Source organism: Camelus dromedarius, chromosome 34, assembly GCF_036321535.1.
Source record: "Camelus dromedarius isolate mCamDro1 chromosome 34, mCamDro1.pat, whole genome shotgun sequence".
Lineage (NCBI taxonomy): Eukaryota > Metazoa > Chordata > Mammalia > Artiodactyla > Camelidae > Camelus > Camelus dromedarius.
Genome location: NC_087469.1, coordinates 12,116,169 through 12,136,075, shown reverse-complemented (window position 1 = coordinate 12,136,075; position 19,907 = coordinate 12,116,169). Strand labels below are relative to the sequence as shown.

The 19,907-nt window shown below is 41.0% G+C and overlaps 1 long non-coding RNA gene across 1 annotated transcript in view; it reads left to right on the top strand.

Moving 5' to 3' along the window:
* The window catches only part of LOC105094508 (uncharacterized), a 202,218-nt gene extending 182,754 nt beyond the window's left edge, over positions 1-19,464 (top strand). Inside the window, exon 5 of the long non-coding RNA XR_010378936.1 lies at positions 4,619-19,464. This is a non-coding gene — a long non-coding RNA (uncharacterized LOC105094508). The remainder of the gene's footprint in view (positions 1-4,618) is intronic.
* The last annotated feature ends 443 nt before the right edge of the window (positions 19,465-19,907 follow it).

Below are 19,907 nucleotides of genomic sequence, written 5' to 3'. Positions count from 1 at the left end.
TTTGTCATCTACCCCTTCTATGTCCTAGGGAAGATTTTAGAAATTCTAATACAGGAGGCTGAGAAAGGAAAATATTGGCTCCTACAGTCCAAACATCTCTGTCCTGAAATGTTAATTTTCCCCTAAATCAAATGTTGACATATATCAGCTGCTGCCGAGGATGTGTCACTGTGGGAGAAGTTCTCTGCTCCGGAGCATGGATATGTTCTCTGAAAGGCTGGCTGCTTTAGAATCTAAACAGGGTCAGTGTAGCAGTTTTATGAATCAGGCCAGTTATTTCTCAAAAAGCTGGTCTCTCTGGGACTCCCTCCTGAGCAGGGAGGCGGGGGGTGGGGACAGGGTTCCACTCTGTGGAATGCACCATTTTCTGCAGAAGCCTGGGCACCTCCATCCGTACCTGCAGTGATGCAGGCACGGCTTACCTCTGCCAGGGGAGGGGGGATTTTAATTGGGGGTGTGGAGGGTGGGGGTAAGGCTAGTGGAGCAGCGAAAGGATGGAATCCACAAGCCAAGGGAAATTTCCAGTGCTGGATCGTTTCCCTGCCCCTTTCCCCACTGCCCCCGAAACACACAGTCTAAATATTCTTCTTTGTTCAACACCTATGTTTTTAAAATTCCAAATTAAGTTCCCTCACCCCCTCTCCCTCCAACTAGTCGCACGCACGCACACACACACACACGCACCCTTTTAACTTGCTAAGTTTGAAAGATGGTGATAGAGACAAGCCGTGTGCTTTGCCAGTCTGCACGGGGAAGGCCAAGATTGATGCAGAAGGTTGGTGCAACGTTGCCGCAGAGCCGCGTGATCGGAATACAAGATGGAGCGCAGGGGGAAAGGCCAAGAAATATGCCTGTGCTTGGAGTTTACACAAGTCTCCTTAGCAACTTGTCTGAATTTATTTTTCCCTTCATGTGTGTGGGTTTCTTCCAAACCCTGAGTGAAACGGGAGTGGAGTTTCTAAGGCCCCCTCCTCCTTCTCCCTGAGGGCGAGATTAGCTAGTTGGTTGAGAGCCTTTCCCTCCCGGACCAGCTCCTTCCCACCCTGACACCCCCACCCTCCCACTGAGGCAGCTCCTCCTTTGCATTGTGACTTTGAGGACCGTGGGTAGCTTTCCAGAAATCCACATCTCCACAGGGGGGAGGACGGAGCGTGTTTCGGATGGCCACAGCTGGGCGGGTGTCTGCCGCAGCCTCCCGCGCCTCGTGCCTGCTCCCGTGTGTGGCATCTGTGCAAATGTGCCTGTTTACACGGCCGCCTGTTGTAAAACAGGGGAGAAATGGCACAGACCCTTTCCTCCCGACTGTTTTTCTTCTTCTGTCTTGCTCTTTTCCCTTTCTGTCTTTCATCACCTCCCCCAACACACACACACACACACACACACACACACACACACACACACACACACAGTCCTGTAATTCTAATTAGAACATGAATATAAAGCTATTAGAAAAATAACTTGACCTTTAGGAATCTGGCGTGTTGGCTTTTATGTGAGTGGGCTGACTTCAGGGGAGACAACCATAAATACTGCAGCGGTTTTAGCCCCCAATTGCTTTACCTTGAAGAAACTCTAGGGAAGAAGAGTTGCTGCCTCGTTGCGCTGATGTTGAATATAAATCTAAATGCCTCTTCCGCTTGCCCCCTCCCCTTTTAGAGTCGGGTCGGGGGGAGGGGGGTGGAGGGAGAAGAAAAAAAAGAAACCTAGCCAAAAAACGTTAAGGTTTGATTTTGGCTTTTTCACAAACAGATGTTGCTTGTCATTCTGTTGTTGTTAAGCAGGCACCAGATTGGACCAAGCGGCAGTGTGTGTGTGTGTGTGTGTGTGAGAGAGAGAGAGAGAGAGAGAGAGAGAGAAGGAGGGAGGGGGAGGGGGAGAGAGAGAGGCTTGAAGGAGAAAAAGTGCTAGGGGTGGACAGAGGGGCTGAGAGGCAAAAACAGGTCGATTTGGGGAAAAGTTGAGAGCTAGAAGTAGGTAATATAGAAGAATACCTTTTTTTCCTTTGCAAAACTTCAATGTGACAGAGACTGTATAAAATCGATTCTGTTTGGTTGGTTTTTGTTGTTGTTCCAAAGGAAGGGGGCAATGTGGAAGTCAGTAGATGAGAAAAGCTCAGCCCTCCTGGGGTGCACTGCAGAGCGAGGGTTGGTGGGCTGTTCTCAGGCTCCCCCTAGGTGAGTCCCTACCCTGGAGTTAGGCAAAGGACTCTGTTGCAGCTGAACTTAGTTTCTTGCGTTTGATGGCTGCTGCTTTTTTCGAAGTATCACTGTGGAGGTTCCAGGCTCTTTTGTGCTTTTCCCAGAACAAGAATCTCGTTGTTACACAGCCAAGTTTCTAAGGACATACTGACTCCTTACCTATTGTGTATTTCCTTTCTGGCAGGATCCAAGTGGTTTAATCATCAATTTCCCCCCCCATCCACCCTGTACCCTCACTTAATTTGTAGCTTTCTAATCTGATTGCGGTGCGCTTTCTCAAGAGCAAAACACAGCTTTAAACGCAGAAGTGTTAAAGCTGCCTGGCGTAGAGAACGCTTTGTGCAGCATGTAATTCATTTATATTAAAGAAATGACAGACATCCGATTTTTTAGACACACGTGTCTCGCGTTTCCGTATCGGAATCAGGGTCTTCTCCGTTTTTAAACATTTTAATTCTTGTCCAAGCCTTTTTGGCTTTATTAACAGTACAGCTAGAAAGGAAGTTGTAGGCTGGCATCCTTGTGTGCATTTTAAAAAGGAGGAAAAATTGTCATCCTGAGCAGACTCAATGCTTTCAAAAGTGAAAGTGAACTCCTTAGCCAGCTGCACACGGAAACTACTTGTTACTGACAGCCTCTTTCTCTTCTGTCTCCTCGGGTGTGTCAAAGGCAAATGTGCCTCCAACTTCTCACTCTTAAATAGTTGATCCCTGTTACACATCTGTTGTAGATGAACACTTAGTGGGTTGAAGATTGTTTTTAAATTACCAAAAAAAAAAAGTGCCCACTTCTCAAATAATCTGAGGGCATCTTTTTAGTCCAATCTATTTCATTCTACCATGCCATCTTTCATCGTCCTGGCCATGCTTTTAATTTTCATTTTACATAGAATATTTATTTTTTTAATATGAGTGGGTTATGTGGCCGGAAGTTTATAAATATCAATCTCTGATTTTCCTTCGGCCTGAAAGGAACACGAAAACCGTGGCATGCGTGGCTAGTCCCCTCCCTCTCCTGTTCCCTTCTGGTCAGCTTTTCCTGGGGAGAGAACAGTGCACTCTACCTAAGCTAGCAGGCTTGGGGCCGAAGCCTCCGCACGGCTCGCCTGAGAGCTGCTCCCACACTGGGGTCTGGTGTCCTGGTGGAAGGGTCGCAAATGTGCTGTGACGCATCGCACCCATCAGGTACTCTTGGAGCAGCCACTTGCTGGATGTGCCTCTTTTGTTGTGGTGACTGGAGCTTTCTGCAAAGAGCAAGGGCTGTAGAGGGTGAGGGAAGAGACATCAGGAAAACTGGAAAGCTTTAGGGAGACCAAGGCTAGCTGCTGTGTCTCCTGTTTCATGATGTGGAGGTGAATGCCAGGGGTAGATTTGAGTTCTCTCTCTTTTCTTCTTTTCTTTTCCTTTCCTTTCCTTCCCTTTCTTTCCCTTTCTCATTAATGTTTAATTCTCTTCTTTTTCTCTTTCTCTTTCTTTGTCTCTCTATCTCTTCCTGCCTTCCTTCCTTCTTTCCTAAAAGGTTGTTCCGTCGAATTGCTCTCTCCCCTCAGGACAAAGGAAGTCTGCTGAGAGTCTGTATAAGAGATACATCTTTTAAACAGAAGGAGGGCAGAGGGCTGGGAATCTTTGTCAGTTTCATTCTGCTGACATTACCATGGATTTGGTGTTCAAGCCCACAGCCAGGCAAAACTCAAGTACATTTCCCCTTTTGCAAGCAGCTGCAAAGTGAGTTTTCCTTCCATTAGTAAAGGAACAATGAAGGAAAAGCAAACCCTGCATCTAAAACCTGGCCAATGAAAGAACACTGGAATGGAAGCCAAGAATCCTGCTGTGGTGGAAGGGGCATAGACTCATGAATCCACCACAATCCGATATTTCACTTCTTTTTAGCAGCCCCATCAGCAGAGAGAAATAATGGCTCCCGAATCATTTCAGAATCAAAAAGTTAGAGCGATGCCTCAATGATACTTCATCATGCCAGGTAATGATTGCCCAACTTGATTATAGCTTAACCGTTCTTAATTATTGATAGTCTATCTCTTAATCATGTTTAGCAAATGAGCGGTTTGGTATAAAACATTGGAATTTGGGAGTATTCTGAGACATCACATTCCTATTTGGTCATTTTTTTAGTAAAATGGTTCTCAAAGTCTATTGGTAGCCAGGGAAATTCCAGGAAAAATGTGAAACTGACTTATTTGCAGGACTTTTGTATCATGTGTAGTTCTGGAAATGAAGGAAGTGTAACGCTGCCCGGTGTTTTACTAGAATTACTTTTATTTCAGTTCTTGGTGTTCCTTTTTACTCTCATTTTTGGCATGAATTCTAGTTTAGCTTTACAAAAGAGTTGGGTGACAAAAAGAAACCAACCACAAAACAATCAAAGAATCTCTATCCATTTAAAATAATTTTATTTTCCAGATGCGGGCGAATGGTTTGAAGACGCTGGCCTCGCAAGATGGCAACAGGTTTTAAGAAAAACAGGATTCATAAGAAGTTCCTTTTTTTTTTTTCAGGTAATTATATTTCCCTTTAATTTCCCCCGAAATTTTCTCAAGTATTACACTGTAGGCCTGCTTGAATGATTTAATTATGCAGAATAACTGAATTTTAAGTTTGATTTTTTTTTTTTAAATAGCAACTGGTTTTGTAATCTTCATAGCCAGTGAGTAGAGCTGTCACTGCATTTAATTCTAGAGTTCAGGAAAAGTACTTTGAAAGTTACAACTTAACAGTGCTGACCTCCTTTGACAATGACTTAGGCGGAACTCATTTGAAACCATCAGGCACGGTTCTTAAACTCTGTGGCTACCTTCAGTAATTGTATTTAGAAATAGAAGTATTAGAGGATTGTCTCTAAAAAGCCTCGCATATGGTCTGAATTCCTAGAAGATATAGTTTATAAAAATTGTGTAATGACCAATGTGTTATAATAATTGCATAATAGCTGATGGTTTAACTTCAGTCCTGGGTTAGCAGTACTGTGTTTGTGGCATTGTATGGAACTGTCCTTGCACATGTCCAGTGAGTAAGATTTGAGCCCAGCTATCATGATAGAGGTAGTTTCCTTTCAGTGTTATTGAAGGTCTTTTGCCACTTAACGATGTTTAGTAACATAAATGATACATTTTCTTGCTAAATTTCCTTACCCTGCTTCTGCTGTTGTTTATGTGGTCACTAGCCTACGTTTTCCAACTCAGTTGTTACTATTACTAACTAAGAGAGCCTCACAGATTCTCGCTTAATAAAGCAGGCCAGACTTTCCTCTGAAAAGAACCCTCATTTTTCTCCTCAACACAAAGAAGTTTCTTAAAGATGATATTCAATTAATATTTCAGGGAAGATGTCTACTCCCAAACAAACCGTTCTTCCACTAAGTCTGTGTTTGACTTTCTCTCTCTCTCTTTTTTTTTTTTTCTGCAACTTTGGCATCTTCTGATTTCTCCTTTATTTTCTGTAATTAAAACTCTGGATTGTTTGGAAGTTAATACTACAAACCATTTGGAATGATTAACTTTTCTGGGCCCTATATTTTCCAAAAAAAAAAGATTCAGGGAAGCCCCGAATTGAAACACAGCATTGAGCTCCCTTTTATGGACTTAGAGGACACAGATTGACAAAGGTGATGCTTCTTGGAGGTTTAAATGTAACACTTTGACAGATCTTCATCTGTTGCTAACAAGTATTGCATTGTATCTTTTTCAGAAATGATACAGTTAGTTCTCATCACTTGGGCAGCCTGTTCCTTTCTATCTAATAGGAGCTCGTATGTCACATTCATTCCAGCATCCTTAACAGTGTTCAGAGTGCCCATCCTCATGGCCCCATGCGCTCGTCAGAGAGATCAAAGTAAAACAAGAGGCTTGGTGTTTATTTTAAAATCTTTTCTCTTAGAAAGGAAATGAATGTTTTAAAATAACATGAAGTTAAAAACCATTTTGAGGTGACCCGTTCAGATCCCCCTTGTTTCCACTTGCTTTGTCTCTTTGGATCTAAAAGTCAAGCCACGGAGCTGCAGCTACATTCTGTCTTGGCAACCTTTGCAGCACCAGTAGGCTCCAAGCGGTCATACGCCGAGCTCCATCGTGATTAAACAGGCAGACAATGAGGTATCTATGAGCAGTTGCCTCTCAGTCCCTATTCGTCTTACTGTTGGTTTCTTGTTCTCTTGTTTCCACCTTTTAAGTTGTGTTCATAGTGGCCTGCTCCTTTCTCTGAATAATTCCCAAATTCAGCTGTCTTTTTTTGCTACTAGTAGGGCCTCCCAGATTCTTGAGACAGGAATGAATGTTCGTATGTCAAGGCCAACATCAATTTTTTTTTTTTTTTGCAAACCAGAATCTGTAGACGTTGCTCACAAAAATTGTGAAAGTCTCTTTGTAGGTCCTACAAAGAGATGGAAGCATATGTTTTCCCCAGCATCTAGGGAGCAGGATTATTTTATTTTTTGTCATTTGTCCTTGAAGTGCTCAGGATTAAGTCTGTGTCTTCAGCGAACTTCACAAAAGGAGCTGTTAAGGAACGTTCATGGTCTTGGATGCTTTGTCTTTATTTGTAGAACACTGGTTTTGAAGAAAGGATGTTTTGACAAACAAAATCCTTTTATAAGAAGTCCTTAGAAATAGATTCATCCCCACATCCTGGAACCGTTTGGGGGCGAGCAGTTACACAATTGCTTTGCTAGTTCAAATTTCATAAAATATACCCAGACTTGCTCAGTGTTGGGGTTTAGACCAGTAGTGGGGATGGGAGGAGGGTGAAAGACAAACTTTTCCTGAATTTGAATCTTCGAATTTAACATAGCTGAGAATCTCCTCTGGAATAATTTTCAGAAAATACTTACAAGCCCATTGGCGGTGCTTGCTGGTTAATTACAGCTGTCTTTCCAGCTGCAAATAGGAAAGGAGAATTTCACCGTCTTTTTTCACATAATTACAGGTATTTAAAAGGATGAACTTGCATCTGGATTCTCATAGGTTTCTCTCTCTATCTCCCTATAATTTGAAGGATTTTCTTTATTCCACTGATTTGCTCTCCTGCTCTCACTTTGCTCAGATTGTGTGTTAAGATCCGAATAAATGAGTCTTCCATAATATATGTTTTTTAATTTTTAAGTTGTATTTTTTTTTTATTGAAGGACCATCAATTACCATGTGTCACCTTCTGGTGTGCAGCATGATTCCCATTCATGCGTATACATACATGTGTTCGTTTTCATACTGTAATATTAACCGGTAAAATGATGAGGTTTACCTAAGCCCACTGTACCTGTGGGGCACGTGACAACCGAGGGAGGTGTGTGGGGGAGAACTCAGAAGATGCTGCTTCCTTTTTGCCCTTTTAAGAGCAGGATGAAGGCTTTCCTTTTCTGGCGTGAAACGATAGAATGGCAGGCTCTTTGGTTGGACTAATGGTTTTAACGTTTCATTTTCAGACATGTCACACCCCCACACGAAAGAAGACCCTGAGGCCTGTTGCCACAAACCCGTAGATCCGAACTTGTGGTGATAGTCTACACAAGCTTGTGTCTATAGGTATGTGTCTGTGGGCCATCTCACAGACCGCCGGCTCTGCCCGTGTGCCGTCACAATCCCCTCCGATTCCTTGATTCTCTCTCCCTTCCCCTTATTTGGCTTTGAAAGTGGTAGATGTGGAAAGAGGGGCTGGACATGGGAAGGAGGAAGGAGACCTTTGGTTCTGAAATGAATGGTTGCTCTTGGATGATTCATTTATAGGCTAGCTCTCCATTCTCTTCTCTCTTAAAACTCGTCTCCGCTACCCAGTGGGCTTGCAGGGGAGGCAGCGGGAATTTGGGCGAGTCAGGCAACTTACTGCTGGGTGATGAGTGAACAGATCCACACATAAGGGTTTGGTTTATTTTCTGTAAGTTTTCAAAGTCATCACTTTCTTTTTCGGAAACTGACAGAGACTCGTTTAAAAGACCCACTCCACCCGGCTTGAGTGGTACCTTGTAGTGACTTCCTCACCCATCGTTCACAAGCACAGTCAGATCAGTCCTTATCTTTCAAAGTAAAATTACGGAGGGGAATGGATGTGCTTCACTATTTATACTTCTGTAAACACCCAGCACTGTAAGAGAAAAGAACTTTTTATAAAGAAGAAATAGCTCATTTAGGTCCAACTTCGTATTTGTCCTAAGCTGTTTTATAACTTCACCATGTTTGAAAGGCTGGAATGAAAATAATTTTATCCCTTTGCCTCTTAAATGTCACCATTGTGCCAGGATTAGAAAGCCAAACTGATTCCAGATCAAAGCAAAACTGGCTATATTTGTCTCATTCCAACAATGTGAGCTGAAGAGTCTGTAAACAGAACCCAGGGTGAAAAGTTGATCAGATGTGGATGATTCTTAAACTTCTGCATTCCCTTTTGGTCAAACACAGTGCCAGGAATTCCCTTAAATTTATTTATTTATTGTTTGTTTGTTTGTTTGTTTGTTTGTTTTCAATATGAAGTAGTTATCAAGTTAACATCAGCCAGAAGTTTGAAATTCAAATGGATATATTTTATTTCACTAACTGCCATCTCCTCTTAAGAGCCACATTGTTCAGGGATAACTGGTGCTCCTTCTCCTCTCAAGCATATAAAAATGAAATTGTGGATGTCGTAATTAGGAAGGCCAGGATATAGACGACATTGTTTAAAGATGTCTTTGAGGAACCCAAGCTCTGCAGACACTCCACCTCGAAGATACTGTGAATGTGAGTTTCCTTTGGGTTTTCTCTGCACAGCGTTGGGGAGGGTTCTCGGTAGATCTGGACTTCTGGCTTGCCGAGAAGGCATTGCTTTATTCTGGAATGTTGGAACATTGCATCCAGAAGAGAAAGACTGTCCCCGTTGGTGTGTATCATGTATAATTGTTTGCCCAAGGCCATCATCTACCCGTTAAGCAGTCTATTCGGTGGTTTTATAACGCCTCTTTGAAGTGGTTGACTTAGAATGGATAAGCTGCTAGCAAATGAAACACGTACCTTCCCTGGATGAAAACTTACGTTTGAGAAAGGCAAAATCACGTCTCTGCTCATCATCCTTTTAACCTGCTCTTAAGTAGGCTCCCAGTAGGACCAGTGGAGTGCATGGATCCAGGGGATACTGAGCAGCCTAAATTCCCCATATAGGGACAACATCAGGACTGCAGGGTGGCCTTAGGTGACGGTCAGTATGTTTCCTTTAAGGAGATTTTTTAAACCCATCACCCTAAGAAAAAAGATATGCAGAGCAATCTTTTCCAAGTTTCTAAAAGACCTAGGATATTATTATTTGATTCACCTGGCTGAAAAATACTCTGGTGGAAAGCCCAAAGCCCCTGGACACTGGCCACAAGAAACAGGATATTAAATATTTTACATGATGATGAAATTCAGTATTTTTCCCTTCTTCCATGTTCATGAATGAATAGTTCTGTAGCTATTAATTATCCCCTCGGGGCTCCTTCAGAATGGACCAGATATTTTACAGGAAGCTGCAGAAAGTAAAATAACTTCAGGTTTTCCTCAGAAAGACTCTAAAAATACATATTCAGTAGTCACTAAGGCAAGAGATGTAGAGAGAATGGGTATAAAACAAACTAGCTTTATTAAAATTCTCAAATCATCACTATCAGATTATACTTACTAAGCTGTAACACCAGAATAAAGTTTAGATTTGGTGTTTTTTAAATGGGAAAAATATTATTCCAAGAATTGTGTTTGATAAAGTAGAGTTCGGGGAGACAGAGGGGAGCTGAAATTTAATTTTGAAAGGATTCCTTGTTTGTGTTTCAAAATAAGTAAACAGACTTCTCTTCATGGGAAGAAAATGATATATGTAGAACAGAATTAACTTTGAATTTTAAGTTAATGTGATTTGTTATTTTTCAGTGTACTTACTACATGTGTCATTCTCGCACATTTATTAGGTACTCTGCTATGTTATTTAACCTCATCAAATGTCACCTAGCCTCTCTTATTAAGATTTTCAAAGTTTCTTACACCTGAAATCGTGCTGAAATTTCACAGAGAAGTCACGATACAGGACTCTTCCAAAATTTCAAAGATTTTTTTTAGCAACTAACGTGGTGCTCAATAAAGTACAAGGTGGAATAAAGCCACTTGTTTATTTCGGTGTAACCATATGTCTAGCAAAATTATAAAATTCATTCAGTCTCATGCTTTCAGTGAGCCTTTATGGATGCTTCCCATGCATTCAGTACTTTGCTAGAAGGTAAAGATATGACCTTGACTTCAAAACCCTGATTATCTGGTCAGGAGGCCCTTTGCAGAATTGCTTGTCAGTCATACCGACATATCCTTTAATGAATCACGTTTTAATCGTAACATCGGTCCATCTTAAAAACACCTAAACTAATCAATCCAGTATTTGTTTACTAGTGCGGAGTCCTTGCTTTTCCGTCATCTCAGGCACAGGTAGCATTGTTTGAGATTCCTTCTTACTTCATTTGGGAGGGTTGCTGCTGCTAGCACTTAAAACCTGAGTGTTCAATAGTCTGAGAGTCTATTTGTATGTGTTCAGAATACCTTTTAAATATGTTTTTTAAAGTTAAAGAATACAGTTGATTCTCTCTACCTAAAGATACGTAACCACTGTTCTCCTGTAAATGCTACTTACTCTATTTTCTACTTTCTCTCTTCAATAAGACTTTTATGACATCATTCCATATCATAATTGCATGTTGTTATTACATGCCTACAAATATTTACACTAATTATGTAATGAGCCGTAATTGCACTAATACATGATAATGGGCTAAAATCAGTGTAAATAAACAAGGAAATTCACACAACCAAAAGAGCAGGGTATTGAACACCATTAGTATTCTAAGAGCAATGTCTTTTTATCTTTGACCCCTAGAAGAAGAGTGTACATGGAGAAAGATGAATTTTTCCATTTCCAGATATTTAAAAGCTCTATAAAGCTATACATTTAGGCTAAAATACCAGCCTTCTAGCACATTGAAACTTACTCTCTCTCTTTGTTGTATCTTCTTTTGCTACTTCTTACCTGCCCCTCCACTGCCTTGTTTCCCGTTTAGAAGGGTTATATCCTGACTGTGTGTATAGAATCAGGCAAATGGTCAGTGCAAGGAAAAAGGAAAGAGAATTCAAATGCAAAGGAAAGGAAAGCAAATAAATTATATTTTCCCTTAGTGTCCCAGTGGATATTAAATTGTGTGCATGAGTCAGTATCTAGAGGCTGAGGACTCAGTATTACTTCTTGAATTTCCATATGAGATCCAGGATTTAAGGCAAACTTGCCAGGTTGAATTCAGCCGTTCTGCAATTGTTTTCCCCCTCTGGAGTCTTGACGACAAATCTACCGTACTACGAGCAAAGCCACAACATAAGAGGAAGGACAGGGACCTGGCATAAAAATAAAACCCACTTGGCTTTCAACTTCAGGTTCATTTATACTGCCACTTCCTCCATTCATTTTTGTTTTCATGAACATGTTTTAAAATTTCTACTAGGTTCCAGGTCGTGAACATTCAGGTGGTACTAGATTTGCAAAGATGAGGAGTGCATCCTCATCTTCAAATCACACAGGGTCTAGTGAAGGGGCCAGACAGATAAATTATAATGCAGTGGTATTGGGGTAAATTAGAAATGTGTGTATGAAAATATGAGACAGTCAAAGAACTCCTTGAGTTGAGGCTTGGAGGATGAATGGGAGTTTGCTTGGCAAAAGCAGCTTCTCAGTCTTTCCCCAAAACCAGGTAGCATTGATTAACAGAGGCAGCCTACCCCTTAAGTAAGGCAGCCTTACTCTGTGATAGGTACACGAGGGAACAGGGTTGGGAAAATTGAAACAGTGATTCTTCTCCAAGCTAGTTGAGTAACATGAAGAAACACCAGCTCTTCAGCATTTGGATTTATCTTTTTAACACAATCAGCACCAGAGAATTATCACTCTGTGATTCCCCGTGTGCTCAGACACGCCTCCATCTCTATATGGCTCAGCCCAGCTCTTTGTGGAACAGCTCTTATCAGGCAAAACCAGAGTCCGTCTGAGCAATGAGGAGAGATGGCCAGAGCAGTCCTCATGGGAAAACACAAACATGACCAAACAGGTGAGCACCTGAGAGATGGGAGGTCATCAAGCTTGAGAGTCTGTCTGCTGCCCCAGCGCTGAGCTGGAATGGAAGATAAAGGAAAGACCCAGCTTACAAATGAAAAGTACAAACAGGGAAATGTACCATATTTCCTTATAAGGAAAAACATACAGAGTCACGTTTTTATACATCACTAAATACACTGTTAGTGTTAGATTCTATGAAAAAATGCTGAAATAGTCAACTCTGGGAAAGGGGGCACTTTATAAATATGTGAATTATGTAATACTTATGGTAAATACTGTTGAGTGAATGTTCATCGTAACTTCTATATTATTTGTTTATCTTTACTTTGCTCAGAATCCTGTTTTCTATACCTTGTCACCAAGTTTTGGCTTAAGCTATTTCCCCTTGTTTACTGGCCCTTTAGAGATTCCAGTTTTTCAGTTTCACAAGGGAAACGTTTGTTTTCCTAATTCTTTTTTCAATTGTCCAAGTTTAAATACTGGTCTACTTTCATTGTTCTCTTAACAGATACCAGAGGGCATTAGATTGATCAGAACAACGGCCATTATATAACCTTACCATCATTTTCATTTAATAAGAATTTCAAGAAGACCAATCCCAAGTATTTCCTTCCTTCCTGTCTGCACAGTAATCTCATGCCAAGGTTCTCGTGTTATTTTCTTTACTGTCGGACCCTTTGATGTGTTGTGTCTTCTGAATGGTCCAGATAAGTGACAGCACGAAGAACAATTATGAGACTAACTTGTCATTTCATTGCTTAAGAATTGGTCTTTCAGCCATTGTGACTGCATGTTCCCAGGTTGAGGTAGTAGGTTGTATAGTTTAGAATTACATCAAGGGAGATGACTGTACAGCCTCCTAGCTTTCCTTGGGTCTTGCACAAAGCAACATGCCGAGAATGATCACGATGCCTCTGGGCCTTTTTTTCCCCTTAGGAAAGCCTATTAAAGGTAAGATTGGGTACAGTTATTTTAATGGTATTTTAGAATTCAGGTTTTGTTTAATTCTTACACCATACTGTTTTTCCATGTCCTGTTTTTTGGGGGGTTTGATTTTGTTTTACCAAAAAATGCGATACTTTGAGAGACTCAGTGTATCAGTTATCCATTGTCAAAATAATGCTGATTAACAACGTAATACTACAGTGGTATCTGACAGTAAACATATATGTAGCCCATGAGTCTGCAGATCAGTGATGTAGAGTGGGAAGTTTTTCTAGTCTTGGTTGGTCTCATTCATTCTGGCTGTCAGCTGTAGGATGGGGTCACTAGGATGACAGGGACAATTCAGCTCTATTCCACGTATCGCATCTTCCAACAAGCTGGTCGTAACACATTCTGATGGTAGAGGCAGAGGAGCAAACATAAGAACAGGATGAATGGTTCAGGTATTTCGCAAGCTTCTGCCTGCTTTATTTTGTTGAGACCTCCTTGGTCAAAGGAAATCCCATGACTAGGCCTGGAGACAGAGTGGGGGGTACCACAGAGTTTCATGGCAAAGGGCATGAACTCAGGAAGGCATGACAAATTGGGGCCATTTTTGCAATCACATTGCATTTTCTTGGATTGCACCAAGTTGCAAGTAACTGTGTACCCTCCATCCTAGGCAACTCCCTAGGTCAAGAGCCATGATTGTGAATTTGGTTTTTGGGCTAAGTTGTTCTTTGTCTGATTGCTATTGATAGCCCCGTTAATGAAATATGTTCCAACCAGCTTTTGTGGGAAAACTGCCAAGAGACTAGAATGGTAATAGTGTAGGGATTGATTATGTCAGAATGTAAGGCTTGGGCATTTCATGGTTTAACCGATGAATGATGGACATCTTGCCTGACCTCACCTGCAGAGCCTGTGAGCAGCAAGACTGCCCTGGAACCCAAGTCTGCTGGCTGAGGTTGGTTGTTCTAAGTCTGCACACTTTTCAATAGAAAATGCAGACAGTAGTCAGAAGGTACTGAATGAGGTCATTTCAACCATTTTACTTCTTTCTGACACGTTAATACACGACATATGTAAAAGAGAATGGTTTTGCAGTTTCCAGCAATAGCTTTCTCTCTCTCTCTCTCTCTCTCTCCCCCTCTCTCCCAGCTACTTTTCAAAAAAGATGAGATCCCTGTGTCACCATTTTAATTCCATGGCTAAATGTTTTCATGGTGAATCATAGTGATTGTTGCATTACTAACAGGTCAAGGGTCACTAGCCCCAGTTTGATGATGAAGCACAGTTAAAGGGTCAGTGTCAGTGTCAGGCCACCCGGATAGTTTCCAGCAGAACCAGGAGCATGACTCTCAGGCTCCTGCATGGTCTTCATTTCTTAGCTCCTCTCTCCAGCCTGTGGAAGGGCCTGCGGCCTTGCTCTAGAAGACAGGGTCGTGACTCTATCACATTTATTACGAGTTTGACAGGAAACACGGCTATTACCTGTGTCTGTGTTGGAGAAGACTTTGTGTATTAAACGTCTGCAGCCACTTGACATATGAGGACCTACTTAGTACTGTTTATACATTTATAAAGCACTTTTTATTTTTTTAAATCGAGTTATCTTCCTGTGCAAGATAATAATGTCTTCTTTTCAGTGGCATAAACTTGAGTGGTTTCACACAATCATGGTTTCCAAGGGCAGAGAAGCATTCGGGGCCCTGCTTCTGAAGATAAACTCACTTCCATATGGTTGAATTTCTGCTCGCTCAGTATTAAGCATGTAGCTACCAGAGTTTAAATAATGCCCTCTTTGCTTTTAGAATGACTGTGGTGTCTAGGAGGTCAGACTGTTGTGTTTTTCAGCCGGTAGCCCATGGTAGGACGAAGAGTTTGGGAACTGCAAGGAAAATAAATTATGGAGGTTGCTTTAGACCCAACCTAGTGTCAGTTTCGTCAGCAATGGATGGGTACAGTATGCTTCAAAATGATTCACTCCCTATCTTCATCTTTGGTGAGTATGTGTTCTGTTTCCTTAGGGACACTCTTCACTGAATCTTGTGTCTGACAGTCATTCTTAGTCTCAGAAATCCCAAATACACCATTAATACAAATAACCATAGTCCCTTCTGAAAATGAATCCTACTATTTAAAAAGAAAAAAAAAGAGTTGCACCATGCTACATTTTTAAAAGTATCTTTAAGAAATTATAATATCTACATGGGTGATGTAAGTGTTATTTTAATTTTTCAGAATCTGATCCCTTAATGCATCTGTTTTCCAGCGCACTGATAAACTTCAGAACATAAATGTGTTGCTGGCATCTTGGCTTCTTCGTCAATCAAGGAGTTTTGCTGAAACAATTTAAGGAGACTCTGGCCGGTTAGAATAGCGGGTTTATAAACTTGAAGACGAGTCATCTGCATGTCCTTTTTCACTTACATGCATCAGATTCTTTTTGCCTTGGTTTATTAGCAAAGACATTTAACTAGTGCCTCATTACTCTTCTTGTCCCACTATACTGTTTCCCCTTCATTTCTTGCCCTCCAAATTCTCACCTCACCGGAACACTGGTTTTCTATCCTAAGGCCCATCTCTGGTGGTCTTTAATAGCTTATTTCTCTTAGTTGTACTTGCAAGTTCTATTGAATGCTTCTTTAGATAGAGTTTATGAAACTTTAATTAATGTGAATCCCCAGGGGTCTTGTTAAAATGCAGATTTTGACTTGGTAGGTCTGAATGGGGCCTGAAATCCAGCATCTCTACCAACCCTACGTGAGGCTGATGTTGTTGGTGGGTGGAACACACTCTTGGGTCAGCAACGTTTTACGTGATCAAAAGTTTCTAAATTCCAAGCTGTCCAGCCACTTAGGATGAGAGTAAAAAGTCTGGAGACAGCTTCCTGTCTTTAGATACATACGGCCAGTTTCCCCTTTAATTGCAACCACACAGCTTATCCTTTAAAAATATTTTAGTTTCTTAAGAGACAACACTGTGAAAGTTGCATTTTAGGAAGAAGGGCACTGTGACATTGAGTATGGTCCTAATGATCTTCCTCTTACGATGATCATTCATTCACTAGACGCATCCTTGAATGGAGCCTGTAAAGAAGATTCGCTGGGGGCGTGAGTGCAGGTAACAAACCTGGTTCTGCTGTCCTCAGATCATTTAAGCCTCTGAACATCACTGCCCAATGATGTAAACCCGTGGACTAGAACTGGATAATTCCTGAGATACCTTTAATTGAGAATAGTCTGCAATTCTGGGATTTTCATTCAGGAATCTTAGATGGCAGAGACTAGAATCTTACTTCTGAGCCTCCTCATCCTCCTGTCTTACAACATGAAAGCAGAAATTTCCAGTTCTGTGTCTGTACTGTCAAAGGGACATAAGCAGAATGGTAAGGAGCAATTTGCAATAACGGTTACCACAACAAGCCACTAACACCGAAAGGCACGTTAAGGCAAAGGAAAAAAATAGCCTAAGAAAGCAGTAAGTAGTAATTCCCTTGTACCTTCCATGGTTTGCAGATCGCTAGGGTAATAAAGGAAAGTAAATTAATTTCTGCCTGGTTAATGTTTACGAACAGGGTTAAGAGCACGGAATATCATTTTACAGTAGAGTTTATCTCAGTGGTGAACGGGAGGGGGATTTGTGGGCCATGTGAAATTCACCACCTCCTTCCCTGGTTCCCGTTTGTGCTCCTTCTAAACAAAAATTATGTGCTCCGTGCTCCACCGCCAACGGCAGCATGGAGCACACGAGAGCTTCTGTGGCCCTTCTCAACCCTTTTACATCAGTCACAGAACTCCCACTGTTTGGTGCTAATGCAAAACGCAATAACGTTTAGCATCAGGACATCTCTGAGTCAAGAGGTTAACGGAAAACACATCTCCCATTGTGTTCCTGCAGCTCTGATACTGTTAATGGCGAAAACACCATGGAGACAAATAGATCTCTCTTTATTCAGGAAGCTTTGAGTGGAGAGGAAATACATACGACATCTTTACAACATGAGAGCCCTCTCTATATGGTGCATTAAGGAAGGACGGAGGAGGGGAGGGGTTCATGTAACATCGTGCTTGCTATGGCTCGAGGCTCGTCTAGAGGGAGTTTTCTCTTGCCTTCATTTTCTTTCTGTGGCTTTAATAAATTCTTCCAGTTCTGGCAGAGGGGAGTGAGACTTAACCTTTCGAGGTACAAATTCGGGGAAAGAAGACTCTTGGATAAGCATAGTGGAAGGCTGTGTGGGGTCTTTCCTACAATGTGGCCAGAAGAGATACAAGATCACACAGCTGCCCCTCTTTCTTATCCTACTTTCTTATCCTACTTCCCTTTGTCTGTGATGCGCTTCCAGTGCAGAGACTGCGGACCAATATATCTGTGAGAGGGAACCAAGGCAAAAAACAAAACAAAACATTATAATTATGCTGAGATTTTTACTTAGAAATTACCTCAAAGTAGACTGAGTTTTCTCTGTGGTCATATAAAGATGGCTGTGCTCTTATCATCCACTCACGTGAGAGGATCCCGTAGGGACCTCTTAGTCAAGGTCATTTCTTATTCCCCTAGAACTTTAAAAAGAAATCTGTTTTATTGTTTATGAATTATCATCGGAAGCTAAAATTGGAGTGTTCCATTCTTTAGGACCAGACGACTTTTCATTCTGTGGTTAACAAAAACTCTGGATCAGGAATCCATCTGGGGAGAGGGGAATTTGCACAGTTAAGATGCAGCAAATAATTATCAAATTTTCTACGTTCTATATAGTTTTTGAAGGATTTGGAGGACACGCATTATTGATTACCTCTCAGTCCAGTTAGATGAGTATGCTGGCTTTGGTGGGGATAAGGGGAAGACCAAGGATTTGTATTCAGCTTTTTTTTTTTTAATTGGGGTACTGTCAGTTACAAGGTGTCAATTTCTGGTGTACAGCATGGTGTCTCAGTCATGCATATATATATATTAGTTTTCATATTCTTTTTCATTAAAGGTTATTACAGGAGGTTGGACGTAGTTCCCTGTGCTAGATAGCAGAAACGTTTTTAAAAATCTGTTTTCATAGATAGTGGCTAACATTTGTAAATCTCAGCTTTTACATTGAATTGGACACTTTTAGATGCGTTTCCAAACCAGGCTGATGCCCTGCAGTGCTGGTAATCTCACTGTCGATTCAGCTGCATCACGTGCAGCTACATTTCATGTATGAAAGTTCATCAAGTCCGGGAAAGAGGGAAGGGAATTCCAGAATGACTCATTGTTGAATGAATAAGGCCCCGAGTGTTCTGTGGTTGCCATTTGAAAAATTTGAGTAAAATGTATAGAATTCAAATCATAACTTGAATTCTACTTTGGAGCGTGCTCAGTGGTGAGGCTGCAGTGTTACAGCAGTGTGTTGTTTCTGGTCAACTGCTAACAAGCAACTTCAAAGCATAAACGGGGCACTCAGCGATGTGTGTTCTGAATTCTCTAAGGGTCTGAGAGCCTTTAATCTATTTGTAGCTTTTTGTTATTGAGTAATGAAGTGCTGCTAATATACTGGAACCGATATGCAAAACACATATTAAATCAAGCATAATTCAAGGAGAATATATCCCCCAAGACTGAACAGCAAGGTACAAAATGAATTTATGGGAAGGAAACTTTTCCTGGGGGCGGGGAAGAGAGTAAACTTTTTATTGCCTTCCATGACCGAGAAGCAGAGTTTTCTGGTTAATCAATACAGTTTTTTAACAAAATTGCCCTATGTGAGCCACACGAATGACCTGTTTAAAAAAATAAAGATTATATTCTGCTGAAGGCTAACATTGTTCCAAATACAATATAGTATTTCTTTAAGATTTATGAGTTATTCAGGATCCTGTATGCTTCAAGATCAGCATGATCAAGCAAAATTTATGTTGTGTAGTGAGTTGACAAGGAGAAGTGCCAATTACAGACCTCAGCTTGGCAGAATCCTGGTTAAATTAGATTTTACCATTTATACTCTACAGCTTAAGTTGGAAACTCGTGCTAATATTGACTGTGATCTCATCTCATGGAAGAGTGCCAAAATATTCTGTTGCAAATGAAATACTACCCTTACCCAATCTACCAGAATACTTGGTCCTGAATACAGCCTATACATTACCCTGTGAACTCGTGTGGTTTCTAAATTTAGCCAGTTCCGTTGGCTAGCTCTGGCCAGATTTTCCCTCTACGTTTTTGCATCCTGTCCTGTGCCTTCAGAGATTGACCTTCCTGGGCTGTCTCAACAATTCCCCCTCTCTTTTTTGGGGGCTGTTTTTTGTCTTTCCTTTTAAATGAAGTATAGTCAGTTTACAATGTTGTGTAAATTTCTGGAGTACAGCGTCATGATTCAGTTTTTTTTTTTCCCATGGAAGTTCCCCATTTAAAAAATTTATCTATTTAATTTTTACTCTTTCTGTATATATATTTTTATTAAACTATAGTCAGTTTATGTGCTGTGTCAATTTCTGGTGTACAGCATAATGCTTTTGTCATACATGAACAGACATAAATTCGTTTTCATGTTCTTTTTCACTATAAGTTACTATAAGATACTGAATATAGTTCCCTGTGCTCTACAGTACGAACGTGTTTATCTATTTTATATATATTAGTGATTCAGTTTTATATATACCTTTTCAGATTGTTTTCCATTATAGACTATTGCAAGATATTGAATATAGTTCCCTGT